Raw genomic sequence first — 9356 nt, forward strand, 5'->3', positions numbered from 1 at the left:
CCTGTTGCTGTAAAAACCCCAAGTACAACTTTATATAAACAGTGACACAATAGCTTTCAGTTATTTTAAAAAAATATATATATATATATATTTTTAACCTGGAGTTTGTGTATTTATTTATTTATTTATTATGCATGTATGTATGTGTGTGTAAATATGAAAATATTTTTATATAATAATTAATAGTTTTTATCATAATAAATATTATACAAAAAACGAATCTCTTTTTTGATATTACAGTTTTTTTATCTTATCTTACTTTTTTATTTGTTTATTTTATTTTATAAAACTCAACTTTTTTTTTTTTTTTTGATATTACAAATGTATACATGTGCTTTTACAAGTAAACATTTGATCAGGCTTAATTTTTAAATTTTTTTTTTTTTTTTTTTTTTTTTTTAAATTTTATTTTTTGTTTTGATTAGTGATTTGTGTTTTGTGTTAGATGCCGTACTTCCAGTGTGTTTTAATGAGTTCAAAATCCAGCCAGTATCCACTCCGGCCCATGTCCCCTGCTATGAGTCCAGCTATTAACCCAACCATGATGAGAGCCATGATGGAGCAGAGGGCCGCATTACTGCAGCAGAAAGCCCGTGCAGCTGGACAGTAAGTGGATGACAGACCCCGTCCGGCCCTGGCAGGTGCAAACTGCTTATGAACTGCTATAAAAACATAGTGCTGCTGGGCTCTCAAGAGCCATCTTCCTAAACCATCAGAAACTTTAACAAATAATGAGCGGAGGTCCCTGATTTCTCAGTGGATGCTCTCCATTCTTTCATAAGTGATTTTTGAATCCAACCACTTTCTCAATTTTGACAAAAAAAAAAAAAAGAGATATAAATAAATTATAATATACATTTTGAAATAAATTTAATGCATAAACACCTGCCAAAGAAATGTTGTGTTACTGGGTAGATTTTCTTTTTTATTTCTTTGAGATCTTAAATCATCTGTTTACATTTTTTTGCAGGGAAGATTCTGATGTTGTTGTTTTTTTCTTATTGTACATAAGACTACTCCGCAGTGAAGCAAATTTCAAACTGGTTAAATAATTTAAGTGTTGCTCTAAATATTTAGATATTTATTTTTCTATGTCAGAGTATATGATCCCATTACGGAAAGAAATCTAACAGCACACATTCACTAAGGGCCTTATCTTTTGGCCCAGGCCATTTCCTTTGACTCACTGTTAATAAGATTATGTGTAGTGTGTCTGGGTTCTAGCAGGGTCTGCGATCTCTCTGCATTTGTATGCATGGCCATTAGAAAACAGGAGGACGCCATTTGGACCGAATCCGATTTCTATCTTAACCAATGAAAAGAGCTTGCATGCTTATAGAATTGAAAGAGACATTAAGAAATGAAGGCGCACAAAAGCCTACAGCCTCTAAATAACGAAAGGCTTTCATTTTACTTGACTGAGACTTTTCTTGAGTATCTCTTTAGTTAATTGAAACCCCTTATTGGAGGTTATTAGATTTATGGTAGTGAATTGAATAGTGTATGAATATGTAAAATCAAAGCAATTGTGCTACCTGTGTAAAGTATACAGTAAATACAGTGTTTTACAGTGTTTGTCCCGCATGTTTTCTCTGTTTTCCTAGATCAGCGGTCTTCAACCTTTTTCAAACCAAACCCTTTGCAGATCCACAAATTAGCTGCATTTTAGACCTGGCCTTGGATTTAAATATAATAGAAATGTTAATGTTTTTGTATTAATTTTGCTGGAAGAGCCATGAAGTAATTATTACACAGCCCTGTGTCTCGGAGAGGGGAAAAATCTGCTGATTTGCAAAAAAAGGCCTAATATTACTGATGATGCTGAGTTCATTTTTCTTCATGTACAGTTTTTACAGAATTAATGTATTTATCAAAATAACAGAAGCAGTCAAATGTCAAAAAAAGAAGTATTCAAAAATTTGATTTTTTCTCACAAAATATATCTTTTTTCTGACACTGTTTGGATGTAGTAAAACACCAATAGATGTAGCTGAAAACATCTGGTCATGTTTACATTTTATTGGCCATAATTCTAAACTTAAAAAAGTGCTAAATCAAATAGGCACTATTTTTGATCAGCACCCCAAAATTAGTAAGAAACAAGTATTGTATTTCATTCATCAATTATGATGCATGGCGATGTAATACAGTGCTCTTAAAAATTATTTATAATCATTATTTATATACAGAGTCATTTTCTTGTACATTATTTTAAATTTGCTTAATATTTTAATGTGAGTGGGAGAATTAAATATTCATCTTGATTTTGTTAACCACATTTTTACTTATTTCACTAAAAAGTAGCTTGGCATTGACAATAATTGGCAGATCCCTTCCAGTGCCACTGTTGAAGACCTCTGGCCTAGACAGACATCAAACTGTGTGGATTTACTGTAAAATAATAAAACAGATGTATGTGTATAATATTTGACTTTACTTTGACCAACAGTGATTTTCAAGATGGTGATCTGAGGTCACTGTCCATTCTTGTTCCTGTAACATATTGCACCGTTCAGTGCAAATATTGCGGGTATGACAATTTGAACCAGAAATACTTTGTCTTATTCAAGAACACATTGATCTTTATTTTCAGTAACTTAAAGATCAGAATGACCTATATGTCCTGTATTCTCATAATCCACTGCAGTGGAAAAAAAAAATCAAAATGACAAGAACGAGAGTGAACAGCCGGCCGCTGTGCATATGGGATACAGATGGCAATAGAAAGACTGTATAATGTTTATACTGTAGTGTCTGCAGCAGAAGGCTGTTTCTCTTTAATCAGGACATAGTGAGACAGTTAGCTGTTACTGCTTGACTTTGAACAGAGAAGTAGGCCAGAGAAATAATCTCACTTTGAAGTTACAACATGCAGCTTCCTACACAGAGCAGAGAGGAAGTCAACTGTACTGTAGATATTCCTAAAACATATATATGAATGAACAATATGAATATCAATGACACTCTCTGAAACATGCATAAAATAGACAACATTTTTGATTGACTTTGAGAAAAATCACTGTCAGTTTACAGCGAGAATGCAATGTTTACGAGGTGGAACCTCAACTGCTGATTCTCAGAAGGCTTTGCGCACTATTATAGATGTATAAAATTCATGTTTAGGGCTTAACACTTTATATTAAGAGGTGATAGAGGTTGTTCTTACAGTTTTTTTTTTTTTTGAATGTGTTTGCTATTCGCATGACCCCTGAGAACAATGAAAATGTCTGTTTCTGATGTGCTAAATTAGCTTGTAACACTGAATTTCAATAGAGGCTGCTAAATGATCTTTCTTTCATAAGATTTGTGCTGATGACGTGAGGTTAAAAACCTAGAACTTGTCACCCTTTTAAAGCTTTAACACCCTTGTTAAAGCTTGTTGTATGTTTAGCTTATAAAAGAACAGATCGGTTTTTCTTTCACAAAGTAGACAACTGGGATTTTGTGATTTGATTTAGCAGTTTAATGTCAGACTGTGCCATAATTTGTCATCATTTCACCAAGACCTAATTCGCAGTTTTAAATATGTCAAACTGTCATGTTCTTATGAATGTTGAATAAGATCTGTCAGTAGAACCAAATTAAATTTTGACTAGTGTTGTTGTTTTTCTTTTATTCACATCTTGTTGGATTTTATCTTGGAGTGGGCAAAATTCTGGTAATAAAGTAATCGCTTTGTGCAAACTCCTCTGTGACAATTTCTTCTTTTTTTTTTCATTTACTTATTCATTTTGATAAAAAATGAATGTTTTATTTGCATAAATAATATGTGCCAAATGTGTCAAAAGCCAAATGCGTGAAAGCAATTATAAATTAAAGATAGAGAAAAAGCGCCCTGTATAATTCAGTCTTTCAAGGTTTTGTTATGAATGAAATATCAGTGTTTTTCTCTCAAAATGATGGTGGGTTATAGCACTCCTTTAAGTCTATTAGCCAGTTTAATTTGTTTGACGAAACGGAACTGAACATGAATTTTATATATATATATATATATATATATATATATATATATATATATATATACACACACACACACCACACACACACACAACGTATATATATATATATATATATATATATATATATATATATATATATATATATATATATATATATCACACACACACACACACACACACACACATATATATATATGTATATATATATATATATACACACACACAAACATATTATATATAGATATAGATATAGATATAGATATAGATATATCATGGCCTTTTGACTGTGATAATCATTTTTAATTTGTTTTGGCTCTAGTACCTCTGTCATTGCTCTTAAGCAAAGGTACCATTACAAAATATTAGAAATGGTTATGAAGCCAAAAAGTGAATCTTTCTTCTCAGTTATTTTTTTCTAAACACTGCTTTTGACAAGTTCCTGTACATTTTCCATATAAAACAAAAATATCAATCAATCAGTCAGCAAACAAATGGAAACTAAATTAGGTTAGCTTCCTTGCTAAATATTAACTCAAATGCACTTTGTTCACAGTGTATTTAGTAACCGTTGGCCTTCTAAACTTTGATACAAACATTGTGTTTTCCCAGCATGCTGTTACTGGTGGATATAACCACAGCTAGCTTATGTCATCATACTTTGGTCTTAAATAGTAAAACTACCTTACCTTGCATGACAGAAAGCAGACAGGAATCAAATCCACACAGAAGAAAAGGCTGAACAGGATATCCACGAGAAATACACGATTTTTTTTTTTTACATATTAGCAAGTGCTAACTTGGTAGCTAGCCACCTTCAGGTGCTTAGTCACAACATGGGTTGAATTCACAGTAACATACTAGCATGCATGCTACATGCATTACAGAAAGAGTAAGAGTAGTATGCTAGTATGCTTTTCAGAATTCAGACTGCTTCTTAGTAGTATTCAGCAAATCCAGAAGTCCAAATTTCCGTTTTTCACGGTAGCGTTTTTTTTTTTTTTTTTTTTTTTTTGCTTTATGTTCTTTAAAACTTTAAACTATATTTTAAAGTGCATCTACACTCAACTTCACACAACTGTTAATAAACATCTTGAACACTCTTCAAACCAGCAATTGTGAACCTTCTACGTTTTTTTATGAGATTACATGGCTGCTGTCTAGACACCATTTGTAGGGCAATTAATATTTTTAATTGAATCAAATCTGCTCAGAAGATGCTGGTGAATAAATTCTGATTTTGCTGCTGTAATTCCCTCTAGTTTGCCCTCTTCAAACCCACATCTGTCTAGAGCAACATAAAACGGGTCCACTATTTTAAGCCGAATTCTCTATGGCTGTCTGGATATATATATAAAAAATACAGGATCTAAGCCAAGGTTCTGGATTCTGGGCCTCAGTCTGGATAAGCAGTGTGGCTCAAGCAGGTCACATCAGCTGATAAGTGAAGATATGGGTCAGCCTGATGTGTCAGCCTACATGTGCTCAGAGCAGCTCTATATAAATAATTCAGAAAAGGGTGGGACATTTTTTTTTCTTTGGTAGTATACGGAAACCAGAGCATTACTGAGTGATAACCATGTATGTACTCATATGTTGACAAATCTTCCTTTCAATAATTATAACAATAATAAAGTAACAATAAATTTTGCATTTTTATTATATTATATTATTATACTATTAGAAAATAAAATAACTTTTAAAATATAAAACTATGAAAAGTTAAATATTATTTTTAATATGTTTAAAAATAAATTCCCTATGGTGTCAAAGTGGAATTTTTAGCAGCCATTACTCCAGTCTTCAGTGTCACGTGATCATTCAAAAATTATTATTATATGCTGTTTTGCTGCTCAAGAAACCTTTCTTATTATCAATGTTGAAAACAGTTGTTCTACTTACATTTATTTATGTAAGTATTTATTTATTTATTATTTATTTATTTATATAAATTTTAGTTTGAATATTTTATTTACTTTATTTTTGTAACAGTGTAAAAGCCTTCACTGTCACTTTTGATTCATTTAATGGACTTTGTTGAATAAAACTATTCATTTTATTAAAGTATTAATTTCTTTCAATAAAATTAATAATAATAATAATAATAATAATATAAAATGCAAAAGGAATACATTAACTTCCAAAGGTAATAATGAGTTACATATATATTATTATATATAATTGTATATTATGTATATAACATATATTAATTGAAATTTTATAACATATATAATTTTAGAGTTCTTATTGTTCTTTACTAATTCTATCCATAAACAACTTTGGCACAATCATCGTTGGTATGATCCTGTATGAACTGAACATAATATTCACACACACACAAAAATATGTGAATCAGTTTGTGTCCATCCTGATATTGATATTGTATAAAAAAAAAAAAAATCATCCGTCTGTCTCTCCTCTTCAAATAAGAAGAAAGTATTTTAACACACATGAATGAAAGTTTCATTGCAACATATCATGTTCAGTTAGTGTGTCATTCATGATGGTTGTATTGCATTAACATCCATGATTCACAAACTCCCTGCTGCTCCATAAAAGCATGCAGTCTTCCTCTATTATCAGCAGCGAAGGTTCCTCAGGGCAGGATCAGTGCTTCATCTCCATTTAAAACAGCCCGGTTTAGACAAGGCCAAAATCTCCAATATGGAAACTGCTGTCTCGAGAAGACAGTGTGACTGTGAATCTCATATTAGCACTGGCATCCCATGGTCTCGGTAGACAATAAAAGCCCTGGAGATAAATAGGTCTGCACATGAGGAGCGACTCCTTGCAAGTTTGTGGAAATAAAGAGGCGATGCATGCAGAGTTGAACAGAAAGCACCATTATGGTCAGCAGACGTAAGACATGGTCTTAAATATGACGAATGCTTTTTAATTAGACTCTCCACTGCAGTGTTTTACACGTGCGTGGCCATCCGAGAGCCGCAGCCTGATTGTGTGAGCTGTTATGATGACACCCTCACTAAATAATGCAGAAGACCAGTGGTTTTGTGCTGTGCTTGTACTCGAGGGCTCAGGGTGTGTCCACAGCAGACTCAGCAGACGCTCTGAGTGGGCGGCACAGAATGAGATCAGGACAAGCGGAAGATTTTGGCAGCGCTTTTGTGCACTCTCAGCAAACAAACTGTCCCTTCAGAGTGTTAACGATGACTTTAAACTTATTAGCTGAAGGCATAAGCTAAAAAGGCTTTATAGACTGTATGAGCATTTCCTAATCTTCTAAAACCTTGTTTACATGCTAAATTTGTGGTTATGATACCTCAAATAATGCAGTTTGATATATTACTTTTCTAAGATACTGGACCACGATTTTCTAAGAGATTTTATCATGAAGTATTTGTTATATGATGGACTGTAGTTTTGCAAAGTATAAACAGAAGCTTTGGGGTTAACTTTGGAAAGAAACAGAATCCATTCACCATATTAGAAGTCAGAATAAACCGACATTTTAAGGTAAAAACTTGCGTACAGTTGCTTTAAAAAATGTAAAATGTCACATGATCCTTCAAAAACCATAATTTTTCCTGATTTGGTGCTTAAGAAATATTTCTTATTACCAGTGTTAAAAATAGTTAATTTGATCAATTTTAATGCATCCTTGTTGAATAAAAGTATCATTTCCTCCCCGAATATACACATTTCTCTATCTAATGATAGACCTAAAATTAAATAACCTGTTAAAACAAAGCAAAATTAACATCGGAGTTTAAAGAAACACTGATTCATTGATTTAATCTATGTATATCAATATTTATTGGCTGCTTTTTTTTCCTTTCGCAGTTTAGTTTCAGTTACATAATTTATCTCAGCATTTTGAAAGGACATATACACATATTTACTTCCATTCAACATGTTCCTTTAAACCACATGTATTGTTCTGCATGATAATACCTCTATACTGCATGGGCTTCTCAGCACTAACACCCTATTATACAATCAAAGTGATAAGAAAAAGATAAGCCAACAATCAAAGAAATACCAAATGTATTGTTCCTGTAGTCTTTAGAAAAGCAGGTGATAAATGTCAGTTTCCTTGACCCAGGGTTGCTTTGGTTGTAATGGCAATACATGTACGTATCCATAGAAAGCAAGGCTAGAAAAATGGAGACAATTTGATCAACATTCCCATTGCCTAAAATACAAAGAAGGCTGTTCATAGTGCAGCATGACCAAAAACATATACAATACAGGAATACAAATAAATTCAAGGTGTATTAAAATACTGATCATGGCATTAACACAGCTCTACTAAATATATACTTTAACAATTTACACCATCATTTGAGGCCTTCCCGCTCATTATTTCAGAACGTGACAACCTGACATAACGCCGTTCTCTCAACCCAAAGTAGTGGCATTACTCTCTGGGAAATACATTCTAATTCAAAACAGCCAATTTTCAACTTTTCGTTCTCACTGTTTCTGTTCAGGATGATAAAGCGAGGTTTTAGAAACAATTTTCGCTCCTCGGGATGTTAGAAGCCCAGTGAGTCATGAGAGTGGGCAGACTTTAGTTTCAGCAAATAAAAACCAGAGATCACCTATCTTAACACAACAAGCTGTCCACAAATATAAAAAGTCATAATTTTGTTGTGGCAAGGAGAAAATCTGGTATAGATTAAGTTGTTAAGTCTTAGAGTTTAAAGCTACAGATGGGGAAAAGGTGGATTTTTTTTTATGTTTACATAAACACTGAAACATACATAACGTATTAACAGCATTACTTTATGTATAAACAACTTTAGAGATAAATGCATGGAATTATTGAAACATTACTGATTGTATTGTATGTAATAAATGACATATGAACAAAACATAATATATAAAGATACATTAGATGCTGTCAATGCGTCCATATTGTAAGTTTCAGCATATATGCACAACAATGCATGTGTAATAGTTCAAGATTTGTACATTTATATGAAATAAGAAAATAAAAATAGGACCAAACTGAGCCACTGTACAGAAGCTGTGCCCACAGAATTTTACATTATGTATCAAACAAAATAGAATGATAACTTCAGTATTCCTATTGACTGTTTAGCAAAGTTAGAGGTTTTGATTACATATTTATATTGTGAATTTTCTCTGGGAAGTACCACTTGTTTAAAATCAGTGAGGATGTGTAATTATTTTTTTCCAATGAGAAAAATCTCAGCAAAAATCTGAAGCCTAGAAGATTTGTATGTACTTTATGTATTTTAAATGTACTGTATATTGCCTTGTTCCATACACACACACACACTTAAATAATAATAATAATAATAATAATAATAATAATAATAATAATAATAATAATAATAATAATAATAATAATAAAACATCCCTGAAATAAAACTGTGACAATTTCTGAGTTTTAAATTCACTCATTTGGGCTTG

The sequence above is a fragment of the Cyprinus carpio genome, unplaced genomic scaffold (genome assembly GCF_018340385.1).
Source record: "Cyprinus carpio isolate SPL01 unplaced genomic scaffold, ASM1834038v1 S000006759, whole genome shotgun sequence".
NCBI classification, from domain to species: Eukaryota; Metazoa; Chordata; class Actinopteri; order Cypriniformes; family Cyprinidae; genus Cyprinus; species Cyprinus carpio.